General features: G+C 37.8%; 1 long non-coding RNA gene and 1 other non-coding gene across 2 annotated transcripts; both read left to right on the forward strand.

The window, feature by feature from the left end:
• Positions 1-16,840: 16,840 nt before the first annotated feature.
• LOC112713219 (small nucleolar RNA R71) lies at positions 16,841-16,944 on the forward strand. Its single transcript, XR_003158193.1, has one exon. It is a non-coding gene; the product is annotated as a small nucleolar RNA R71 (small nucleolar RNA).
• Positions 16,945-21,506: 4,562 nt separating this feature from the next.
• Positions 21,507-25,547, forward strand: LOC112710996 (uncharacterized). Its single transcript, XR_003157141.3, has 3 exons — positions 21,507-22,062; positions 22,190-22,369; positions 25,340-25,547. It is a non-coding gene; the product is annotated as an uncharacterized lncRNA (long non-coding RNA).
• Positions 25,548-26,300: the final 753 nt, after the last annotated feature.

Genomic DNA, 26,300 nt, shown 5'->3' on the forward strand with positions numbered 1-26,300 from the left:
AGGTTTCTCCTCTTCCTGAGGGGTTTTCGGAGGTTCTATTATTCTCTCTGATTCCTCCAGATCAGGATGAACATCTTTAAAGATATTCTCTAGCTCTGACTCGAGACTCTCAGCCATATTGATCTCCTCTACCAGGGAATCAATAACATCAATGCTCATGCAGTCATTTGATGTGTCTGGATACTTCATTGCTTCAACAGCATTCAACCTGAACTCATCCTCATTGACTCTCAGTGTCACTTCCCCTTTTTTGACATCAATGAAGGTTCGTCCAGTTGCTAGGAAAGGTCTTCCTAGGATGAGAGTTGCACTCTTGTGCTCCTCCATCTCCAGCACTACAAAATCAGTGGGGAATGCAAATGGCCCAACTGTGACAATCACATCCTCAATCATGCTTGATGGGTATTTAATGGAGCCATCAGCAAGTTGAAGACAGATCCTGGTTGGTTTGACTTCTTCTGCCAAGCCAAGCTTTCTGATAGTGGATGCAGGTACTAGGTTGATACTTGCCCCAAGATCACATAGAGCTGTCTTGGTAGAACTGCCCTCTAATGTGCATGGTATCATAAAGCTTCCAGGATCCTTAAGCTTCTCTGGTAAGCTTTTTAGAATGACTGCACTGCATTCTTCAGTGAGGTAAACTTTTTTAGTTTCTCTCCAATCCTTCTTATGACTTAAGATCTCTTTCATGAACTTAGCATAAGAGGGTATTTGCTCAAGTACCTTTTGGTGGATGAAATTGTGATCATCAATAATGGCTCCAAAGACTTGGTGCTCTCAAACGTGAATCACACTTTATCACAACTCCGCACAACTAACCAGCAAGTGTATTGGATCGTCCAAGTAATACCTTACGTGAGTAAGGGTCGATCCCACAGAGATTGTTGGTATGAAGCAAGCTATGGTCATCTTATAAATCTCAGTCAGGCAGATAATAATTGATTATGGGAAATATAAAGAGATACTTGCTTAAATAATAAAGGATAGAAATATTTATCTAAATTAATGGTGGGAATTTCAGATAAGCGCATGGAGATGCTTGTCCCTGTTGAATCTCTGCTTTCCTACTGCTTTTATCCAATTTTATCACTCCCTCCTATGGCAAGCTGTATATAGGGCATCACCGTTGTCAATGGCTACATCCCAACCTCTCAGTGAAAATGGTCCAAATGCTCTGTCACAGCACGGCTAATCATCTGTCGATTCTCAATCAGGTTGGAGTAGAATCTAGTGATTCTTTTGCGTCTGTCACTAACGCCCAGCCCTTAGGAGTTTGAAGCTCGTTGATGAGCGGATATTTTATACGCTTTTTGGGGGTAATTTCATGTAGATTTTAGTATGTTTTAATTAGTTTTTAGTAGAATATTATTAGTTTTTAGGCAAAAATCATATTTCTGGACTTTATTATGAGTGTGTGTATTTTTCTATGATTTCAGGTATTTTCTGGCTGAAATTGAGGGAGTTGAGCAAAAATCTGACTTAGGCTGAAAAAGGACTGCTGATGCTGTTGGATCCTGACCTCCCTGCACTCGGAATGGATTTTTTGGAGCTACAGGAGTCCAATTGGCGCGCTCTCAACGGCGTTGGAAAGTAGACATCCAGGGCTTTCCAGCAATATATAATAGTCCATACTTTGCGCGAAGATAGACGACGTAACTTGGCGTTGAACGCCAAGTACATGCTGCTGTCTGGAGTTAAACGCCAGAAAAACGTCATGATCCGGAGTTGAACGCCCAAAACACGTTATAACTTGGAGTTTAACTCCAAGAAAGGCCTCTACTCGTGGATAGCTTTAGTCTCAGCCCCAGCACACACTAAGTGGGCCCCAGAAGTGGATTTCTGCACCAATTATCTTAGTTTACTCATATTCTGTAAACCTAGGTTACTAGTTTACTATTTAAACAACTTTTAGAGACTTATCTTGTACCTGATGACATTTTCAGATCTGAATTACATACTTTTTGACGGCATGAGTCTCTAAACTCCATTGTTGGGGGTGAGGAGCTCTGCAGCGTCTCGATGATTTAATACAATTCCTTTGTTTTCCTTTCAAACACGCTTGTTCTTATCTAAGATGTTCGTTTGCGCTTAATTATGGAGAAGGTGATGATCCGTGACACTCATCACCTTCCTCAACCCATGAACGTGTGCCTGACAACCACCTCCGTTCTACATCAGATTGAATGAGTATCTCTTAGATTCCTTAATCAGAATCTTCGTGGTATAAGCCGGATTGATGGCGGCATTCATGAGAATCTGGAAAGTCTAAACCTTGTCTGTGGTATTCCGAGTAGGATTCTGGGATTGAATGACTGTGACGAGCTTCAAACTCCTGAATGCTGGGTGTTAGTGACAGACGCAAAAGAATCAATGGATTCTATTCCAACCTGATTGAGAACCGACAGATGATTAGCCGTGCTGTGACAGAGCATAGGAACGTTTTCACTGAGAGGATGGGAAGTAGCCATTGACAACGGTGACACCCTACATAGAGCTTGCCTGGAAGGGACTTTGCGTGTGTTGAAGGATTTCAAGGAAGAGTTGAAGTCAGAGGACAAAGCATCTCCAGAACTCCAACATATTTCTCATTACTGCACAACAAGTAACGCTATTATTCTCTTTTATTTATCCAATAATTTTAAATACTTTAACTTCTTACAATTAAATCCAAATAATCTTATTGGCTTCCTGACTAAGATTAATAAAATAAACATTGATTGCTTCAAACCAATAATCTCTGTGGGATCGACCCTTACTCACGTAAGGTATTACTTGGACGACCCAGTGCACTTGCTGGTTAGTTGTGCGGATTACAAATTCGTGCACCAAGTTTTTGGCGCCGTTGCCGGGGATTATTGAGTTTGAACAATTGAAGGCATATTTTATTTCTTAGATTAGGAATAATTTATTTTTATTGTCATAGAGTCATCAAATCCTGATAGGATAGTTTCTTTTCAAAAATTCCTTTTCAAAAATATTATTTTTCTTAATTAATTATTAATTTTTCGTGAGTATAGTGTCTTATTCTAAGTTTGGTGTTAATTGCATATTTTATATTTTCTTTAAAATTTTCGTGTTAGTGTTCTTGGTTCTTCCTTGATCTTCAAGTTGTTCTTGATAATTGGTTATCCCCTTTGGAACCTTTTTCAGAAATAATTTTTCTTGGATTGAATCTTGTGCCAAACTCTAAGTTTGGTGTTTTCTTATTAATTTCTCTTTAATTTTCGAAAATTTATCTTGTCTTTTTTTTTTTAAAAAAAAAAATTTAAGTTTGGTGTTCTTTCTTTTGTTCTTGGTGTTCTTGTGAGTCTTCAAAATGTTCTTGAATTTTTCTTGTGTCTTGATCTTAAAATTTTTAAGTTTGGTGTTCCTTGGTGTTTTCCCTCCAAAATTTTTGAAAATAAGGAGCATTAGATCTAAAAATTTTAAGTCTTGTGTCTTTTATGTGTTTTTCTCTTTCATCATAAAATTCAAAATTCAAAAAAATATATCTTTTCTAACTAATTTTAGAACTACATTTTCGAAATTTTTAATGTAAAATTCAGATTTCAATTTCAAAATTTTTCGAAAAATTTTCATAAAATATTTTTTAAATTCTTTTTATATATTTCGTTTTTATTTATTCCACTTTTATAAAATAAATAAAATCAACATATAAATTATCTCTTGTATTCCATCATGGAAGCAAGTAGGAATGAACAGTCCAAGAGGACTCTGGGGTCATATGCTAACCCCACTACTGCTTCATATGGGAGTAGTATCTGCATACCCTCCATTGGAGTTAGTAGCTTTGAGCTGAATCCTCAGCTCATTATCATGGTGCAGCAAAACTGCTAGTATTCTGGTCTTCCACATGAAGAACCTACAGAATTTCTGGCACAATTTTTGCAAATTGCTGACACAGTACATGATAAGGACGTAGATCAGGATGTCTACAGATTATTACTATTTCCATTTGCTGTAAAAGATCAAGCTAAGAGGTGGTTAAATAACCAGCCTAAGAACAGCATAAAAACATGGAAACAACTGTCAGAAAAATTCCTGAATCACTATTTCCCTCCAAAACGGATGACACAGCTAAGGCTAAGCATCCAAGGCTTCAAAAAAGGAGATAATGAATCCCTTTATGATGCCTGGGAGAGATATAGAGAGATGCTAAGAAAATGCCCCTCTGAAATGTTTTCAGAGTGGGTGCAATTAGACATCTTCTACTATGGGCTTACAGAAAAAGCTCAGATTTCTCTAGACCACTCAGCTGGTGGATCCATACATATGAGAAAAACAATTGAAGAAGCTCAAGAGCTTATTGATACAGTTGCCAGAAATCAGCATCTGTACCTAAGCAGTGAATCTTCCATGAAAGAAGAAGCTAAAACAGTAACTGCAGAACTCAGTCCGGTGGATCAGGCTAATGAATTTAATCAGCAATTAGACTTTCTAACTCAGCAGCTAGCCGAATTCAAGGAAATATTACAGGAAACAAGAATGGCTAACAGGAATATGGAAGTGCAATTAAAGCAGACAAAAAAGCAACTGTCAAAACAAATAGCAGAAGAATCTCAAGCAGTTCAATTAAGAAGTGGGAAAACATTAAATACCTCACTTCAAAGCAGCAGGAAACCAAGAAATGAACAATTGGTTACTCAAAATCCCTCTGAAGACAGTCAGAGCCCAGAGAGGAATAAAGCTGGCGCTGAACGCCCAGACCATGCTCATTTCTGGCGTTCAACGCCAGAAACAAGCATGAATCCGGCGTTGAACGCCCAAAGGGAACATGGTTCTGGCGTTCAAACGCCAGTAACAAACAAGGAGGTGGCGTCTAACGCCACTCCAGCTTCCACCCCTGGCATTCAAATGCCAGTGGGGGATCAGTCACATACAAGTGCTGATGACAACCCTTCTAAAAAGGCTTCCCAACCCACTTCTGTAGGTAATAAACCTGCAGCAACTAAGGTTGAGGAATACAAAGCTAAAATACCTTATCCTCAAAAACTCCGCCAAGCGGAACAGGATAAGCAATTTGCCCGCTTTGCAAACTATCTCAGGACTCTTGAAATAAAGATTCCGTTTGCAGAAGCACTTGAGCAAATACCCTCTTAGGCTAAGTTCATGAAAGAGATCTTAAGTCATAAGAAGGATTGGAGGGAAACTGAAAAAGTTTACCTCACTGAAGAATGCAGTGCAGTCATTCTGAAAAGCTTACCTGAGAAGCTTAAAGATTCTGGAAGCTTTATGATACCATGCACATTAGAGGGTACTTGTGCCAAGCAAGCTTTATGTGATCTTGGGGCAAGTATCAACCTAATACCTGCATCTACTATTAGAAAGCTTGGTTTAACTGAAGAAATCAAACCAACCAGGATATGTCTTCAACTTGCTGATGGCTCCATTAAATACCCATCAGGCGTGATTGAAGACATGATTGTCAAGGTTGGGCCATTCGCCTTTCCTACTAACTTTGTGGTGCTGGAAATGGAGGAGCACAAGAGTGCAACTCTCATTCTAGGAAGACCTTTCCTAGCAACTGGCCGAACCCTCATTGATGTCCAAAAAGGGGAAGTAACCTTGAGAGTCAATGATGAGGAGTTCAAGTTGAATGTTGTCAAAGCCATGCAACATCCAGACACCCCAAATGACTGTATGAGTGTTGATATTATTGACTCTCTGGTAAGAGAGGTCAATATGGCTGAGAGTCTCGAATCAGAGCTAGAGGACATATTTAAAGATGTTCAGCCTGACTTGGAGGAATCAGAAAGAATAGTAGAACCTCTGAAAATCCCTCAGGAAGAGAAGAAACCTCCTAAACCCGAGCTCAAACCATTACCACCATCCCTGAAATATGCATTTCTGGGAGAAGGTGATACCTTTCCTGTAATTATAAGCTCTACCTTAGAGCCACAGGAAGAGGAAGCACTAATTCAAGTGCTAAGGACACACAAGACAGCTCTTGGGTGGTCCATCAGTGATCTTAAGGGCATTAGTCCAGCCAGATGCATGCACAAGATCCTATTGGAAGGTGACGCCAAGCCTGTGGTCCAACCACAAAGGCGGCTGAACCCCGCCATGAAGGAAGTGGTGCAAAAGGAGGTCACTAAATTACTAGAGGCTGGGATTATTTATCCTATTTCTGACAGCCCCTGGGTAAGCCCTGTCCAAGTCGTCCCTAAAAAGGGAGGCATGACAGTGGTTCACAATAAAAAAAATGAACTGGTTCCTACAAGAACAGTTACAGGGTGGCGTATGTGTATTGACTATAGAAGGCTCAATACAGCCACCAGAAAGGATCATTTTCCTTTACCATTCATAGACCAAATGCTAGAAAGACTAGCAGGTCATGAATACTACTGCTTCCTGGATGGATATTCAGGTTATAATCAAATTGCAGTAGATCCCCAGGATCAGGAGAAAATGGCATTCACCTGCCCATCCGGAGTATTTGCATACAGAAGGATGCCATTTGGCCTGTGCAATGCACCTGCAACCTTTCAGAGGTGCATGCTCTCAATTTTCTCTGATATGGTGGAAAAATTCCTGGAAGTCTTCATGGATGACTTTTCAGTATTTGGAGACTCATTCAGCTCCTGCCTTAACCATTTAGCACTTGTTCTGAAAAGATGCCAAGAGACTAACCTGGTTTTAAATTGGGAAAAATGTCACTTTATGGTGACTGAAGGAATTGTCCTTGGGCACAAAATTTCGAACAAGGGAATAGAGGTGGATCAAGCTAAGGTAGAGGTAATTGAAAAATTACCACCACCTGCCAATGTTAAGGCAATCAGAAGCTTTCTGGGGCATGCAGGATTCTATAGGAGGTTTATAAAGGATTTTTCAAAAATTGCCAAACCTCTGAGCAACCTGCTAGCCACTGACACGCCATTTATCTTTGATAAAGAGTGTCTGCAGGCATTTGAGACTCTGAAAGCTAAATTGGTTACAGCACCAATCATCTCTGCACCAGACTGGACATTACCATTTGAATTGATGTGTGATGCCAGTGACCATGCCATTGGTGCAGTGTTGGGACAAAGGCATGACAAGCTTCTGCACGTCATTTACTATGCCAGCCGTGTTCTAAATGATGCACAGAAGAATTACACAACCACAGAAAAAGAGCTACTTGCAGTGGTTTACGCCATTGACAAATTCAGATCCTATTTAGTAGGATCAAAAGTGATTGTGTACACTGATCATGCTGCTCTTAAATATCTACTCACAAAGCAGGATTCAAAACCCAGACTCATTAGATGGGTGTTGCTTCTGCAAGAGTTTGATATAGAAATAAGAGACAGAAAAGGGACAGAGAATCAAGTAGCAGATCACCTGTCCCGAATAGAACCAGTAGAAGGGGCGTCCTTCCCTCTCACTGAGATCTCTGAAACTTTTCCGGATGAGCAACTCTTTGCCATCCAAGAAGTGCCATAGTTTGCAGACATTGCAAACTACAAGGCAGTAAGATTCATACCCAAAGAGTACAGTAGGCTGCAATCAAAGAAATTGATCACAGATGCAAAGTACTATCTTTGGGATGAACCATATCTCTTCAAGAGATGTGCAGACGGAGTAATCCGTAGATGTGTGCCTAAAGAAGAAGCGCAGAAAATTCTATGGCATTGCCATGGATCACAGTATGGAGGACATTTTGGAAGTGAGCGAACAGCCACAAGAGTCCTCCAATGTGGCTTCTACTGGCCTACTCTCTATAAAGATTCCCGAGCATTTGTACTCAATTGTGACAGTTGCCAAAGATCTGGCAATCTGCCTCACAGTTATGCCATGCCTCAACAAGGAATCTTGGAGATTGAGTTGTTTGATGTATGGGGTATTGACTTCATGGGACCTTTCCCACCATCATACTCAAACACTTATATTCTGGTGGCAGTGGATTATGTATCCAAATGGGTGGAGGCTATTGCAACACCCACTAATGACACTAAAACAGTGTTAAAATTCCTCCAGAAACACATCTTCAGCAAATTTGGTACCCCTAGAGTATTAATCAGTGATGGGGGCACTCATTTCTGCAATAAACAGCTTTACTCTGCTTTGGTTCGTTATGGAGTTAGCCACAGGGTAGCCACTCCATACCATCCACAGACTAATGGGCAAGCTGAGATCTCAAATAGAGAACTCAAAAGAATCCTGGAACGGACTGTAATTAACCGTAGAAGGGATTGGGCAAGGAGCTTGGATGATGCTCTGTGGGCATACAGAACAACATTCAAGACCCCTATAGGGACCTCTCCATACCAGCTTGTGTATGGAAAGGCATGCCACTTGCCAGTGGAACTGGAATACAAGGCCTACTGGGCAACCAGATTCCTAAACCTTGATGCCAAGTTAGCTGGAGAAAAACAATTGCTCCAGCTAAATGAGCTAGAGGAATTTAGACTCAATACTTTCGAGAATGCAAAAATATACAAAGAGAAAGCGAAAAGATGGCATGATAAGAAATTGTCATCCAGAGTCTTTGAGCCAGGGCAGAAAGTTCTGCTATTTAATTCTAGGCTCAAATTATTCCCTGGGAAATTAAAATCCCGGTGGAGAGGTCCATATGTAATTACAAGTATATCACCATATGGATACGTAGAGCTTCAGGATAGTGAATCTAACAAAAAGTTCATTGTTAATGGACAGAGAGTTAAACACTATCTTGAAGGCAATTTTGAGCAAGAATGCTCAAAACTGAGACTTGATTAAAAGCTCAGTAATAGTCCAGCTAATGACATTAAAGAAGCGCTTGCTAGGAGGCAACCCAGCCATTCACAAAATTTAATTTTATTTGTTCTTTTTTCTAATTGATCAAGTTTTACAGGTAGATGCCAGAGTATCTTCAAAAGGTGAAGTAGCAATTGATTGAAGTCACAGAGTTACAGGGAAATTTGGAAAGCTTACTGGCATCAAAAAGCCAGTAAGAAAAGTTTTGGGCGTTGAACGCCCAAAAGAAGCACCCACTGGGCGTTCAACGCCAGTAAGGGTAGCCATCTGGGCGTTAAACGCCAGAAAGGAGCATCTTCTGGGCGTTGAACGCCAGAAAGAAGCACCTTCTGGGCGTTCAACGCCAGATTGTTAGCATCCTGGGCGTTCAGAAAAACGCCCAGTGACAAAGGACTTCCTGGCGTTCAACGCCAGAAAGAAGCATCAGCTGGGCGTTGAACGCCCAGGAGAAGCAGCATTTGGGCGTTAAACGCCCAAAACATGCATCGTTTGGGCGTTTAACGCCAGGATGGTGGGAGGAGGTAAAATTCGTTTTTCTTTATAATTTTTCTAAAATTTTATGTTTCAATTCATGATTTCTTGCATAAACATGTTTCAAATTGTCATCCCTCAAATCAAATTAGTTTTCTAAAAATCCTAATTTCTAAAATCCCTTTTTCAAAAGTATCAAATATATCTTAATTCATAAACACAAATCTTTTTTCAATCCAAATCTTTTTCAAATCTTTTTCAACTCATCATATCTTCTGGATTTCGAAATTGCCTCTCCCTCTATTCCTCTCCTTTTCTTTCTTTTGCTTGAGGACAAGCAAACCTCTAAGTTTGGTGTGAGTTGCCATTATCACTAAGCTAAAACTCATCAAGATCATGGAACCTAAGGGAACAGGAAGAGCAAGGATGTGAACTGAAGAAACTAAAGCGTCAGAAGCTATTCCTTGAAGGACCAAGCACCCCACAGACTAGAGGAACATCCACTTCCCAAAAATACAGGTTGTTAAGTTCTAATTTTAAGCTTTAACTCTGTGATAGTATTTTTATAGAAATTTACCTTAGAAGTTATATAGGAGTAGTAGTAATTAGTATCTCTATTTTGATTTTATCTCCAATTAAGCTATAATTTATTTTTCTCATCATTATCAAACATGAATAAATTAGTAGATTCTTAGAATAAAGAGGCAATATTTTTTCGAGTTCTTAACAAGGAAAATTCTAATTATTTATATGTGGTGGCAATACTTTTTGTCTTCTGAATGAATGCTTGAACAGTGCATATTTTTTATATTGAATTTTATGAATGTTAAAATTGTTGGCTCCTGAAAGAATGATGAACAAGAGAAATGTTATTGATGATCTGAAAAATCATGAAATTGATTCTTGAAGCAAGAAAAAGCAGTGAAAAACAAGCTTGCGAAAAAAAAAAGTGAAAAAAAAATTACAAGGAATCATTGGATAAAGAAAAAAGAAAAAGCCAATAGCCCTTAAAACCAAAAGGCAAGGGTAAAAAGGATCCAAGGCTTTGAGCATCAATGGATAGGAGGGCCCAAGGAAATAAATCCAGGCCTAAGCGGCTAAATCAAGCTGTCCCTAACCATGTGCTTGTGGCATGCAGGTCCAAGTGAAAAGCTTGAGACTGAGTGGTTAAAGTCGTGATCTAAAGCAAAAGAGTGTGCTTAAGAACTCTGGACACCTCTAACTGGGGACTCTAGCAAAGCTGAGTCACAATCTGAAAAGGTTCACCCAATTATGTGTCTGTGGCATTTATGTATCCGGTGGTAATACTAGAAAACAAAGTGCTTAGGGCCACGGCCAAGACTCATAAAGTAGCTGTGTTCAAGAATCAACATACTAAACTAGGAGAATCAATAATACTATCTGAATTCTGAGTTCCTATGGATGCCAACCATTCTGAATTTCAAAGGATAAAGTGAGATGCCAAAACTGTTCAGAAGCAAAAAGCTACTAGTCCCGCTCATCTAATTAGAATCTGAGCTTCACTTGAAACTCTGAGATATTATTGTTTCTTAATTTCTTTTCATCCTATTTTATTTATCTAGTTGCTTGAGGACAAGCAACAGTTTAAGTTTGGTGTTGTGATGAGCGGATATTTTATACGATTTTTGGGGGTAATTTCATGTAGATTTTAGTATGTTTTAATTAGTTTTTAGTAGAATATTATTAGTTTTTAGGCAAAAATCATATTTCTGGACTTTACTATGAGTGTGTGTATTTTTCTGTGATTTCAGGTATTTTCTGGCTGAAATTGAGGGAGTTGAGCAAAAATCTGACTTAGGCTGAAAAAGGACTGCTGATGCTGTTGGATCCTGACCTCCCTGCACTCGGAATGGATTTTTTGGAGATACAGGAGTTCAATTGGCGCGCTCTCAACGGCGTTGGAACGTAGACATCCAGGGCTTTCCAGCAATATATAATAGTCCATACTTTGCGCGAAGATAGACGACGTAACTTGGCGTTGAACGCCAAGTACATGCTGCTGTCTGGAGTTAAACGCCAGAAAAACGTCATGATCCGGAGTTGAACGCCCAAAACACGTCATAACTTGGAGTTTAACTCCAAGAAAGGCCTCTACTCGTGGATAGCTTTAGTCTCAGCCCCAGCACACACTAAGTGGGCCCCAGAAGTGGATTTCTGCACCAATTATCTTAGTTTACTCATATTCTGTAAACCTAGGTTACTAGTTTACTATTTAAACAACTTTTAGAGACTTATCTTGTACCTGATGACATTTTCAGATCTGAATTACATACTTTTTGACGGCATGAGTCTCTAAACTCCATTGTTGGGGGTGAGGAGCTCTGCAGCGTCTCGATGATTTAATACAATTCCTTTGTTTTCCTTTCAAACACGCTTGTTCTTATCTAAGATGTTCGTTTGCGCTTAATTATGGAGAAGGTGATGATCCGTGACACTCATCACCTTCCTCAACCCATGAACGTGTGCCTGACAACCACCTCCGTTCTACATCAGATTGAATGAGTATCTCTTAGATTCCTTAATCAGAATCTTCGTGGTATAAACCGGATTGATGGTAGCATTCATGAGAATCTGGAAAGTCTAAACCTTGTCTGTGGTATTCCGAGTAGGATTCTGGGATTGAATGACTGTGACGAGCTTCAAACTCCTGAAGGCTGGGCGTTAGTGACAGACGCAAAAGAATCAATGGATTCTATTCCAACCTGATTGAGAACCGACAAATGATTAGCCGTGCTGTGACAGAGCATAGGAACGTTTTCACTGAGAGGATGGGAAGTAGCCATTGACAACGGTGACACCCTACATAGAGCTTGCCTGGAAGGGACTTTGCGTGTGTTGAAGGATTTCAAGGAAGAGTTGAAGTCAGAGGACAAAGCATCTCCAGAACTCCAACATATTTCTCATTACTGCACAACAAGTAACGCTATTATTCTCTTTTATTTATCCAATAATTTTAAATACTTTGACTTCTTACAATTAAATCCAAATAATCTTATTGGCTTCCTGACTAATATTAATAAAATAAACATTGATTGCTTCAAACCAATAATCTCCGTGGGATCGACCCTTACTCACGTAAGGTATTACTTGGACGACCCAGTGCACTTGCTGGTTAGTTGTGCGGATTACAAATTCGTGCACCACTCGTCACAGTCATTCAATCCCAGAATCCTACTCGGAATACCACAGACAAGGTTAGACTTTTCGGATTCCCATGAATGCCGCCATCAATTCTAGCTTATACCACGAAGATTCTGATTAAGGAATCCAAGAGATATGCGCCCGGCCTAAGGTAGAACGGAAGTGGTTGTCATTCATGCACGTTCATAGGTGAGAATGATGATGAGTGTCACGGATCATCACATTCATCAAGTTGAAGTGCAACGAATATCTTAGAATAGGAATAAATCAAATTGGATAGAAAATAATAGTAATTGCATTGAAACTTGAGGTACAGCAGAGCTCCACACCCTTAATCTATGGTATGTAGAAACTCCACCGTTGAATATACAAAAGTGATAGAGGTTCAGGCATGGCCGAATGGCCAGCCCCCATGAAGGTCTAAGGACTAGGCATCCAGAGATATCTAATACAATAGTAAACTACCCTATTTATACTAGACTAGCTACTAGGGTTTACAGGAGTAAGTAATTGATGCACAAATCCACTTCCGGGGCCCACTTGGTGTGTGCTTGGGCTGAGTTTGATCTATCCATGAGCTGAGGCTTCTTTTGGAGTTGAACGCTAAGTTGTAACGTGTTTTGGGCGTTCAACTCTGGTTCGTGACGTGTTTCTGGCGTTTGACTCTAGAAAGCAACATGGAACTGGCATTGAGTGCCAGTTTACATCATCTAATAACGAATAAAGTATGGACTATTATATATTTCTGGAAAGCTCTGGATGTATACTTTCCAACGCCGTTGAGAGCGCGCCATTTTCAGTTTTGTAGCTCCAGAAAATCAATTTTGAGTGCAGGGAGGTCAGAATCCAACAGCATCAGCAGTTCTTTGTCAGCCTTTTCTCAGAGCTTTGCTCAGGTCCCTCAATTTCAGCCAGAAAATACCTGAAATCATAGAAAAATACACAAACTCATAGTAAAGTTCAGAAATGTGAATTTAGCATAAAAACTAATGAAAACATTCCTAAAAGTAACTAGATCATACTAAAAACTACCTAAAAACAATACCAAAAAGCGTATAAATTATCCGCTCATCACAACACCAAACTTAAATTATTGCTTGTCCCCAAGCAATTGAAGATAAATTAGGATAAAAAGAAGGGAATATACTATAAATCCAAAAATATCAATGAATATTAATTCTAATTAGTTGAGCGGGACTTGTAGCTTTTTGCTTCTAAACAGTTTTGGCATCTCACTTTTTTCCTTTGAAGTTTAGAAAGATTGGCTTCTCTAGGAACTTAGAATTTCGGATAGTGTTATTGATTCTCCTAGTTAAGTATGTTGATTCTTGAACACAGCTACTTTTGTGAGTCGTGGCCGTGGCCCTAAGCACTTTGTTTTCCAGTATTACCACCGGATATATAAATGCCACAGACACATGACTCGGTGAACATTTTCAGATTGTGACTCAGCTTTGCTAGAGTCCCCAGTTAGAGGTGTCCAGAGCTCTTAAGCACACTCTTTTTGCTTTGGATCATGACTTTAACCACTCAGTCTCAAGCTTTTTACTTGGACCTGCATGCCACAAGCACATGGTTAGGGACAGCTTGATTTAGCCGCTTAGGCCTGGATTTTAGTTCCTTGGGCCCTCCTATCCATTGATGCTCAAAGCCTTGGATCCTTTTTACCCTTGCCTTTTGGTTTTAAGGGCTACTGGCTTTTTCTGCTTGCTTTTTTCTTTTTCTTTCTATTTTTTTTGCAAATTTTTTTTCTGCAAGCTTTTGCTTTTTCATTGCTTTTTCTTGCTTCAAGAATCAATTTTCATGATTTTTCAGATTGTCAATAACATTCTCTTTGTTCATCATTCTTTCAAAAGCCAAGATTTTTTAACAATCATAAACAACAAGATCAAAATTATGCACTGTTCAAGCATTCATTCAGAAAACAAAAAGTTTTGTCACCACATCAATATAATTAAACTAAATTCAAGGACAATCTTCGAAATTTATGTACTTCTTGTTCTTTTGAATTAAAAAAAAAATTATTTAAGAGAGGTGAAGGATTAATGGAATTATTCATAGCTTTAAGATATAGTTACTAACTACTAATGATCATGAAGTAGAGACACAAAACATAGATAAACATATAACATAAAAAACCAAAAAACAGAGAGATAAGAACAAGGAAGTTAAGGAATGAGTCCACCTTAGTGAGGGTAGCGCCTTTTGAAGGTCCAATGGTGCTTTTTGAGCTCCTTTATGTCTCTTCCTTGCTTCTGTTGCACGATCCCTAGTAATTTTGGTGTTCCTACCCTTAGTTGCTTCCAATAATTATGTGGAGAAACATGTATCCCCTGAGGTATCTTAGGGATTTCTTGATGATGGAATTTCTCATGCTCTCTTGATGTGCAGTCAAATGCTCTTCTACTGAGTTATGGACCCTTGAGATGAATATCTCCATCTCCCATGACTCAGAGGTGGAAGCTTTTGTCTTCTCTTTTCTCTTCTCTTTCTTTTCTCTCTCTTCTTTTTTTGAGGTTTCTCTGGCCTTAGGTGCCATCAATGGTTATGGAAAAGCAAAAAAAGCAAAAAAGCTATGCTTTTACCACACCAAACTTAGAATGTTGCTCGCCCTCGAGCAAAGAAGAAAGAATGGAAAGGGAAGAAGATATGGAGGAGAGGGAGAGATGTGTATGTTTTGGCCATATGGGTGGGATTGTGTGGGGAAGAGATGGATGGATGTGAGTGGTGAAGAGTTGATGGGGAAGAGAGATTGAGGTGATTGGTAAGAGAGGATGAATGTTAAGAAGAGGGGAGAATATGGTAGTGGGGATCCTGTGGGGTCCACAGATCCTGAGATGTCAAGGATTTACATCCCTGCACCAGTTAGGCATGTAAAATGCATTTGCATGCAATTCTGGCGTTTAAACGCCGAAGTGATGCATGTTCTGGGCGTTCAACGCCCATGTGCAGCATGTTTCTGGCATTGAACACCAGTTCCATGCTTGTTTCTGGCGTTCAGCGCCAGCTCTATGCTCTGTTCTGGCATTGAACGCCAGCCAGATGCACCTTATTGGCGTTTAAATGCCAATAACTCCTTCCTCCAGGGTGTGATTTTTCTTCTGCTATTTTTGATTCTGTTTTTAATTTTAATAATTTTTTTGTGACTCCACATGATCATGAACCTACTAAAACACAAAATAACAATAAAATAAAAATAAAATTAGATAAATAAAGATTGGGTTGCCTCCCAACAAGCGCTTCTTTAATGTCAATAGCTTGACAGTGGGCTCTCATGGAGCCACAAAGGTGGTCAGGTCAATGTTGTGGACTCCCAACACCAAACTTAGAGTTTGAATGTGGGGGTTCAACACCAAACTTAGAGTTTGGTTGTGGCCTCCCAACACCAAACTTAGAGTTTGACTGTGGGGGCTCTGTTTGACTCTGCATTGAGAGAAGTTGTTCATGCTTCCTCTCATTACCAAATAACTTGGCATTTAGCTTCATGATGGCTCCTAGATATTTAGCAACTTGCTCTCCAGTCACATCTTCATCCTCTTCAGAGGAAGAATAGTCTTCAGAGCTCATGAATGGCAGAAGGAGATTTAATGGAATCTCTATGGTCTCTATATGAGCCTCAGATTCCTTTAGGTCCTTAATACGGAACTCCTTCTTACTTGAGAGACGTCCCATAAGGTCTTCCTCATTGGGATTCACGTCCTCCCCCTCCTCCTTGCATTCGACCATATTGACTATGTCAATGGCCTTGCACTCTCTCATAGGATTCTCTTCAGTATTGCTTGGGAGAGTACTGGGAGGAGTTTCAGTGATTTTCTTACTCAACTGGCCCACTTGTGCCTCCATATTTCTGATGGAGGACCTTGTTTCATTCATGAAACTTAAAATGGCCTTAGACAGATCAGAGACTAAATTTGCTAAGTTGGAGGTATTCTGTTCATAATTCTCTGTCTGTTGCTGAGAAGATGATGGATAAGGCTTGATATTGCTGAGCCTATTTCTTCCACCATTATTAAAGCCTTGTTGAGGCTTTTGTTGATCCTTCCATGAGAAATTCGGATGATTTCTCCATGATGAATTATAGGTGTTTCCATAAGGTCCACCTATATAATTTACCTCTGCCATTGCAGGGTTCTCAGGATCATAAGCTTCTTCTTCAGAAGATGCCTCTTTAGTACTGTTGGATGCATTTTGCCATCCATTCAGACTTTGAAAAATCATGTTGACTTGTTGAGTCAACACTTTGTTCTGAGCCAATATGGCATTCAGAGCATCAATTTCAAGAACTCCCTTCCTTTGAGGCATCCCATTATTCACAGAATTCCTCTCAGAAGTGTACATGAACTGGTTATTTGCAACCATGTCAATAAGTTCTTGAGCTTCTGCAGGCATTTTCTTTAGGTGAATGGATCCACCTACAGAATGGTCCAATGACATCTTAGAGAACTCAGATAGACCATAATAGAATATATCTATTATGGTCCATTCTGAAAACATGTCAGAAGGACACTTTTTGGTCATCTGCTTGTATCTTTCCCAAGCTTCATAGAGGGATTCACCATCTTTTTGCTTGAAGGTCTGAACATCCAATCTAAACTTGCTCTACCTTTGAGGAGGAAAGAATTTATCCAAGAAGGCCGTGACCAGCTTATCCCAGGAGTCCAGACTATCTTTAGGTTGTGAGTCCAACCATGTTCTAGCTCTGTCTCTTACAGCAAAAGGGAAAAGCATGAGCCTGTAGACTTCAGGATCTACTCCATTCGTCTTTACAGTCTCACAAATCTGCAAGAACTCAGTTAAAAACTGGTAAGGATCTTCAGATGGAAGTCCATGAAACTTGCAGTTCTGTTGCATTAGAGCAACTAATTGAGGTTTTAGCTCAAAATTGTTTGCTCCAATGGCCGGAATGGAGATGCTTCTTCCATCAAATTTGGAAGTTGGTTTAGTAAAATCACCAAGCATCCTCCTTGCATTATTGTTGTTGGGTTCTGCTGCCATCTCCTTCTCTTGTTCAAAAATTTCAGAAAGGTTGTCTCTGGATTGTTGTAATTTAGCTTCTCTTAGTTTTCTCTTCAAAGTCCTTTCAGGTTCAGGATCAGCTTCAACAAGAATGCATTTTTCCTTGTTCCTACTCATATAGGGAAGAAGAGAACAAGAAAAGAAAGAGGAATCCTCTATGTCACAGTAAAGAGGTTCCTTATTGTTAGTAGAAGAAGAAAGGAATAAAAGTAGAGAATCCAATCACAAGGGTGAGGATAGAGGCAGTGATTGGAGATAAAGAGAGGTGAAGAGAAGTGTTAGTAAATAAATAAATAAATAGAAGAAGAGGAGAGATAGAGAATTTTGAAAATAATTTTGAAAAAGTAGTTAATGATTTTCGAAAATTAGAGATAAGATATAATTAAAATTAAAATTTAAAATAATTAATTAATTTAAAAAGAATTTTGAAAAAGGAATGAGATATTTTCGAAAATTAGAGAGGAAAAAGTAGTTAGGTGGTTTTGAAAAAGATAAGAAACAAACAAAAAGTCAAATAGTTAGTTGAAAAAGATATTAAAGTCAAATTTGAAGAGATAAGAAGATAAGAAGTTATATAAGATATTTTGAAATCAAATTTTTGAAAAAGATATGATAAAAAGATATGGTTGAAAAAGATTTAAATTTTTAAAATTAAATTAATTACTTAACTAACAAGAAACTAAAAGATATGATTCTAGAATTTAAAGATTGAACCTTTCTTAACAAGAAAGTAACAAACTTCAAATTTTTGAATCAATCACATTAATTGTTAGTGTAATTTTGAAAATTTGAAATAAAATTAAAAAAAAGATTTTGAAAATAATTTTAAAATTTTTGAAATTAATAAGATAAAAATGAAAAATATTTGATTTTTTAAAAAAGTTTTGAAAAGATAGGATTTTTAAAATTGAAAATTTGACTTGACTTACAAGAAATAACTAATTTTAAAATTTTTTTGACTAAGTCACCTCAAATTTTCGAAATTTTGGAGAGAAATAAGGAAAATATATTTTTTTTATTATTTTTGAATTTTTGATGAGGAGAGAGAAAAACACAAAAATGACTCACAGCATGAAAATTATGAATCAAAACTCGTAATGCATGCAAGAACACTATGAATGTCAAGATGAACACCCAGAACACCTTGAAGATCATGATGAACATCAAGAACATAATTTTGAAAAATTTTTGATGCAAAGAAAACATGCAAGACACCAAACTTAGAAATCTTTAATGCATGGACTCTAACAAACGAAAAATGCATATAAAAAACAACAAACAACACAAAACAAGAAAACATCAAGATCAAACAAGACTTACCAAGAACAACTTGAAGATCATGAAGAACATTATGAATGCATGAAATTTTTGAAAAATGCAAGAAAAAATTTTTAAAGCATGCAATTGACACCAAACTCAAAAATTGACTCAAGACTAAAACAAGAAACACAAAATATTTTTGGTTTTTTATGATTTTATGCTTTTTTTTGTATTTTTATTTTTTTTTCAAAAAAAAAAATCTTTTGGAAAAACGAAAAATAAAGAAAATTTTTTTTGAAAGATTTTTGAAAACTTTTTTGAAAAGAAAAGTACCTAATCTGAGCAACAAGATGAACCGTCAGTTGTCCATACTCGAACAATCCCCGGCAATGGCGCCAAAAACTTGGTGGACGAAATTGTGATAATCAATAATGGCTCCAAAGACTTGGTGCTCTCAAACATGAATCACACTTTATCACAACTCCGCACAACTAACCAACAAGTGTACTGGGTCGTCCAAGTAATACCTTACGTGAGAAAGGGTCGATCCCACAGAGATTGTTGATATGAAGCAAGCTATGGTCATCTTATAAATCTCAGTCAGGCAGATAATAATTGATTATGGGAAATATAAAGAGATACTTGCTTAAATAATAAAGGATAGAAATACTTATGTAAATTAATGGTGGGAATTTCAGATAAGCGCATGGAGATGCTTTCCTACTGCTTTTATCCAATTTTATCACTCCCTTCTATGGCAAGCTGTATGTAGGGCATCACCGTTGTCAATGGCTACATCCCATCCTCTCAGTGAAAATGGTCCAAATGCTCTGTCATAGCACGGCTAATCATCTGTCGGTTCTCAATCAGATTGGAGTAGAATCTAGTGATTCTTTTGCGTCTGTCACTAACGCCCAGCCTTCAGGAGTTTGAAGCTCGTCACAGTCATTCAATCCCGGAATCCTACTCGGAATACCACAGACAAGGTTAGACTTTTCGGATTCCCATGAATGCCGCCATCAATTCTAGCTTATACCACGAAGATTCTGATTAAGGAATCCAAGAGATATGCGCCCGGCCTAAGGTAGAACGGAAGTGGTTGTCAGTCATGCGCGTAGGTGAGAATGATGATGAGTGTCACGGATCATCACATTCATCAAGTTGAAGTGCAACGAATATCTTAGAACAGGAATAAATCGAATTGGATAGAAAATAATAGTAATTGCATTGAAACTTGAGGTACAGCAGAGCTCCACACCCTTAATCTATGGTGTGTAGAAACTCCACCGTTGAAAATACATAAGTGATAGAGGTTCAGGCATGGCCGAATGGCCAGACCTCATGAAGGTCTAAGGACTAGGCGTCCAGAGATATCTAATACAATAGTAAACTATCCTATTTATACTAGACTAGCTACTAGGGTTTACAGGAGTAAGTAATTGATGCAAAAATCCACTTCCGGGGTCCACTTGGTGTGTGCTTGGGATGAGTTTGATCTATCCACGAGCTGAGGCTTCTTTTAGAGTTGAACGCCAAGTTGTAACATGTTTTGGGCGTTCAACTCTGGTTCGTGACGTGTTTCTGACGTTTGACTCCAGACAGCAACATGGAACTGGCGTTGAGCGCTAGTTTACGTCATCTAATCACGAATAAAGTATGAACTATTATATATTGCTGGAAAGCTCTGGATGTCTACTTTCCAAAGCCGTTGAGAGCGCGCCATTTGGAGTTCTGTAGCTCCAGAAAATCAATTTTGAGTGCAGGGAGGTCAGAATCCAACAGCATCAGCAGTCCTTTGTCAGCCTTTTCTCAGAGTTTTGCTCAGGTCCCTCAATTTCAGCTAGAAAATACCTGAACAGACAAACACACAAACTCATAGTAAAGTCCAAAAATGTGAATTTAGCATAAAAACTAATGAAAACATCCCTAAAAGTAACTAGATCATACTAAAAACTATCTAAAAACAATGCCAAAAAGCGTATAAATTATCCGCTCATCACCTCTGCAAATGGAATCTTTATTTTAAGAGTCCTGAGATACTCTGCAAAGCGGGCAAATTGCTTATCCTGTTTCGCTTGGCGGAGTTTCTGAGGATAAGGCATTTTTGCTTTGTATTCCTCAACCTTAGTTGCTGCAGGTTTATTTCCTACAGAGGTGGTTGGAGAAGCCTTTTTAGAGGGGTTGCTATCAACACTTGTATGTGTCTGATCTGTAACATCCCGCATTTTTGAAAATCTAATTATGAATAAATTGTGATTTTATTTTATTAAGTTTAAACTTTATAATTTTAGAAATTATTTTATTAGAAATAATTAAATAGATTCGGAGATAATTTCATTTTAAATCAATTAAGATTCTTAAGTAATTTTATATAACGGAATATTTTGTATAATTTTGGTAATTGAAAAATAAGAAAGAATTGTATAATTTAATTTAAATAAATTCTATTTTAAATGAATTATGTTATCAATTTGAACTTCTAGGAATTATTTTATTAGAAATGATTAGATTGATATTTATAAATACTTTAAGTTTAAGTCAATTAATATTTATGTACAATTTTTATTATAATTAATTATTTTATAAATTGAAATTAAAGTTTCAGAGATAGAAAAATAATAGAGATTTGTATGATTTAATCTAAAAAATTGATATTTGAATTTAAATTGTACTTTACAAAATATAATTAACTTGTTCATTTTAAAATGTAAATTAGAAATAATTGATTGAACTTAGTAATATGTTGATAAATAATATTCCAAAATATTTTTAAGAGAATATATTTAATTTTAAAATTACTCTACCCTTCAATTTTATCAAAATATCTATTCATATCTATCCATATTCTTTTATAAAATCCTAATTTCTAACCCTAAATTCCCAAATTAGAAATCAGAAACCCCAATCCTAATTTTCCCCTTTTCCCCAGCCTCAGAACGCAGCCCTCACCCCACCTTTCTTCCAAAACACTAACACCCAAACAAAAGAAAGAAACAAAGAAATGGAAAGGGAGAACAGAGAGCGTGGAATCAGAGAAGAGGGAGCCACACTCTGCTCTGTCCAGCTCGCCACCGCAGCACCTCGCCTTGCCATCACCGTTGCTGGAGCAAGGTCACATCGCCATCAGATTTGAAGCCGTTGAGGAGCTGAACGCTCGCGAGGGAGAGGACAAACACGAGGAGAGCTTGTGCGCGAAGGGTAGCGCCGCTGTGTCTCTGTCGCGCCTTCATCACTGTCGAAGCTGCACTTTCGCGTCACCATCGTTGTGCCTCCACCGAACCCGTCACACCGCTGCTGTTGCGATGTCATACCTGTCGTGAGGGAGAAGAGATGCGTGAGGAAGGAAGCTCTGTCGCGTCTGATCTCTGTTATCGCCGCGTCGCCGCCACTGAAGGTCCGCCGCCATTGTTTTCATCGCCTCCATGCTTCATGTTCATCGTAGGTTACTCTGCCGTTGCTGTTCTATTCTGCTTTTCCCTGGTAGCATTGAGTTGTGTTCTGTTGCCATTATTTGGTTTGCTATTTCCTTGACTATAAAATGCCTCGTTTTCTTGATCTTCCTTAGCTGCCAATCATCACTGTCTTTGTTCGGTATTGCTGTCCTTATCCGGAACCACCGATGTCATTGTTGTTGCTTCCCCAGAAGAACTGAGGTTACTGCTACTGTTCCGGCCGTACTAGCTATTGTAAACTGGAAAAAGAAGGGGATCGCCACGTTTAAATTCGACGGTTTCGACTAACTGAGGTAGGGGGTTTAAAATGATTTTAATTTAGGAATGCCAACAAGGTTTACTGAATAACTGCAAATAGTATTAACAGCTGTGAGTAATTAATTGATTATATGAATGTTGGATTGTGATTGCGATTGTGCTTGGTGCTGTGATTGAATTGATTGTAATTATGTATGGTAGATGATTGAATTATTGATTGTTGGTTGTTAAAATGGTTGTTTGGTATATTGCTATGGCTGTGAAAGTGACTTGAGATTAGTAGAGGATTGTGGTTTTGACTGATTATGTATAAATGGCTGAGACTAAGATAATCATTTGATATATTTGATACTGGATTCAGAATTGTTGAAGATTTAGGGCCTAAAAGACTAAACTATTATTAAGAATCTGGTTTTCAAAATAGAATGGTTACTTTGAGGACGGCCTAGTAATTTGCTAGTGATCGAAATGGTATGAGATTAAAATCTGAGTAAACTTTAACAAGTGTAGTTGTTAGGATTTAAATTTGAAGGTTTCGTATTAACCGAAGATTTAGTTATGATTTTTCAAAGTTAAGCCTTAAAATCTGAATTTCTGCATTACCTTTAAGTGAAAACAGTAACTTTGAAAGACTGTAACTAATTCTGTGATGACCGAAATTGCGTTGAACGAAATCCTGGTTAAACTTGGGAATAATTGGGACTGAATTGGAGAGTTTGAGACCTTTTCATTAAATATAAGATTTATGGTGAATTTTCGAGTAATGGTTGTGGGATCTGATTTTTACTGCAGAATTTTTGGAACAGCAGTAACTTGTTGGCTCTGCTGTGAATGTTCCGAATTGAATTTTGAAGCAAAACCAATTTTAAATGAAACTTTAGTCCTATTATTTTTATGTCGTAAAATTTCAGAACGGTTGAACTTGCGGTTTAAAAGATACAAATTTTTGAAATACGATACATTATGCAGTAAAGGCCAGATTCTGTTTTCTTAAATCAGTAACTTTGAGAGTTTATAACTTTTGAACCTGGTTGGATATCGAGGTGCAATCAATTGGAAGTGAAAATTAAGTATGTTTAGCATATGTGACTTAAATTTCAGGGCTATCCATGTTTTAATGAGTAAGTTATGGGACTTGGAAGAAGATAAGTTCATTAACTTTTAAAGCAGAATTCTAAAGAAAATTAGTTAGCTTCTAGGTTATATAACTTCTTCATAAAAAATGATATTGACCTGAAACCAATTGGAAAAGAAACTTGGATGAGTGTAGTTGAACTGTATTAATTTTCAAAGTCATTGGATTTAACTTGGATTTTATATTGAATTTTGAATATCACATGCTGCTGCCGTTCTTCTGGTTTTAAAACACTGCAGAGCAGTCACGATTTTGCTTATATTCCCGAAGCTAGAGTCAGCGAAAAATTATGAATTTTGGTTTAATAGAAAGCTTAATTCGAGACGGTTGCATGGATATAAAGTTTGCGTGATTCCGAATTCATTTGATATTTTAAAAACAAAATGAAAATCAGGCTGCCAAGTTGTGTTGGCAATTATTTTGGATATGGAATTTAAGAAATAGATTTTCTATTATCAAATGTTTTTGAGGATATATTGTTGTGGCAATTGCTGAAAGAGGATGATGAAATATTGAGAAAGAAGGAACCCGTAAGGGTGGATAGGTCCTATTTTTAAAGGAGATTATGTCCAAATTTTTATAAAAGTAAAAGGACTTAATCAAAATGAATACTTGAGACTTGTTTAACGATAACAACTTTACTGATTCTTTTGAGAAAATATATTTGGTTTATAAAGTTGCTAGCAAGGACGTGGGTTTTGTCCCGCTTGCATATTTACAATTACAAAAGAGTAAAGAGATAAAGAGAAAAAGAGTAATATAGATACAGATGAAAGAGTATTCAGAGAAAAGTAAAAAGATACAGAGAACAGAACAGCTAGAGTAGAGTAAAGATATATATATATATATATATATATATATATATATATATATATATATATATTTTTTTTTTTAGTTGCTTGATGCAACGCAGAGCTATATTTATATATATTAGTTGCTTGATGCAACCCAGAGTTTCTGTAGGGAAACTAAGTTACCTACAGCCATTTTCCGCTTCCCCAGAGCAGAGCAGAGTATATATATATTTCTTTGCAGTAAGCAGAGGCTGTCTCAAATGAGCGGCTATTATCATATGCGCATTTATTTAGGAACGGAAAATCGTATTCGGGAAATCGGGATTACTCGTGACCGGATAAATGTCCGGATTGCGGGCAGCCAACCGACACATGAGCTCATGGCCTGTACTAGGACTAGACATTCATCATATGCATCTATGTGACATTGTTTGGGTGTGTATATTGTAATTGGTTTGCCTAAGTGAATAATTCTGTTTAACTGCTAATTGCTATACTTGATGTAATTGCTCTTGATTGTGTTTGAAACTCATTACCTGTGTTTGTAACTGATTGTTTGGATTGTGGTGATTGGATGTTGATTGAGTTGTTTGGGCCTAAGGCCGTGACTGGTATGTTTGAGGTCTAGTTTTGTATAAAGTATCTGACTGGTTCAGCATAGACTTAATGAACCTATGCTTGGAGCAGGATGATCATTTATACCGCGTAAGTAACTTCTTTATGTTATGGTCTAGTAAAGTATGAAAAATCAAACTGGTTCAGCATAGACTTAATGAACCTATGCTTGGAACAGGTTGGTCATTCATACAGTCTAGGAAACTTTAAGAGTTTTATAAAGAAAAATATGGGTTTAAGATTTTAGATAATTAACTGATGCTCTTAAAGAAAGTTATGGACTTTGAATGTTAAACTGGTGGTTTTCAAAAGGATTCGTAAGGCTAATGAAAATAGTGTTATTTTAAATATCTCCGAACGAAGCTAACTATTTGCGCTTTATTCTTTACTTTAACGGCATTCTCGACCTCTACTGAGAACATGTGGTTTTGTTCTCACCCCCAAATTTTTCACCCTTTCAGTGACACAGGTTTGAAGACGTGATTTGAAGCTGCGAGCGATTAGTAGGTTTTCTTTATGGTTTTAATTGCTTTCATAGAGTCCCCTCGCTCTTGTCCTTTGAGGTTTTATTTTAACAGAGGGGTAGGTGTTGTATTTGGGTTTATATGACTTCTTATGTATAAGAGTTACTATTAATAATACTTATATGATTATTATTATTATTTGCAATGCTTATCTTTGATACATGTCTTGAATGAATAAAAACAAAATTTTCTGGCATTTTCTTAAAACTAAAACGCGAAATCGATACAAAGGCTCATTAATTAAGTAGTTAATATTAGAAAAGGTCACGTAACGTTATTTCTAGTAGAAATACCCTGACTTAAGCAAGGTATTTTGTTGGACGGGACGTTACATGATCCATCACTGGCGTTTGAATGCCAGGGTTGGAAGCTGGATTGGCATTGGATGCCAACTCCTTACCTGTTTCTGGTGTTTGAATGCCAGAACTGAGCTTCCCTTGGGCGTTTAACGCTAACTCCTTACCTGTTTTTGGCGTTTGAACGCCAGAACTGAGCATGGGTTGGGCGTTTAACGCTAGCTTTTCACCCTTTTTCTGGCGTTTGAGCACCAGAATTATTCCTCTCTGGGCTCTTACTGTCCTCAGAAGGATTTTGGGTAGCAGTTTGTTCATTTCTTGGCTCCTTGCTGCTTTGAAGTGAGGTATTTAATGTTTTTCCACTTCTTAATTGAATTACTTGGCACTCTTCTGTTATTTGTTTTGATAACTGCTATTTTGTTTGCTTCAACTGTACTTCCATATTCATATTAGCCATTCTTGTGTCTTGTAGTATCTCCTTGAATTTGGTTAGCTATTTTGTTAGAAAATCTAATTGCTGATTGAATTCAGTAACTTATTCTGTAGGATTGAGTTCAACAGTTACTGTTTTAGCCTCTTCTTTCATGGAAGACTCACTACTT

Source organism: Arachis hypogaea, chromosome 9, assembly GCF_003086295.3.
Source record: "Arachis hypogaea cultivar Tifrunner chromosome 9, arahy.Tifrunner.gnm2.J5K5, whole genome shotgun sequence".
Lineage (NCBI taxonomy): Eukaryota > Viridiplantae > Streptophyta > Magnoliopsida > Fabales > Fabaceae > Arachis > Arachis hypogaea.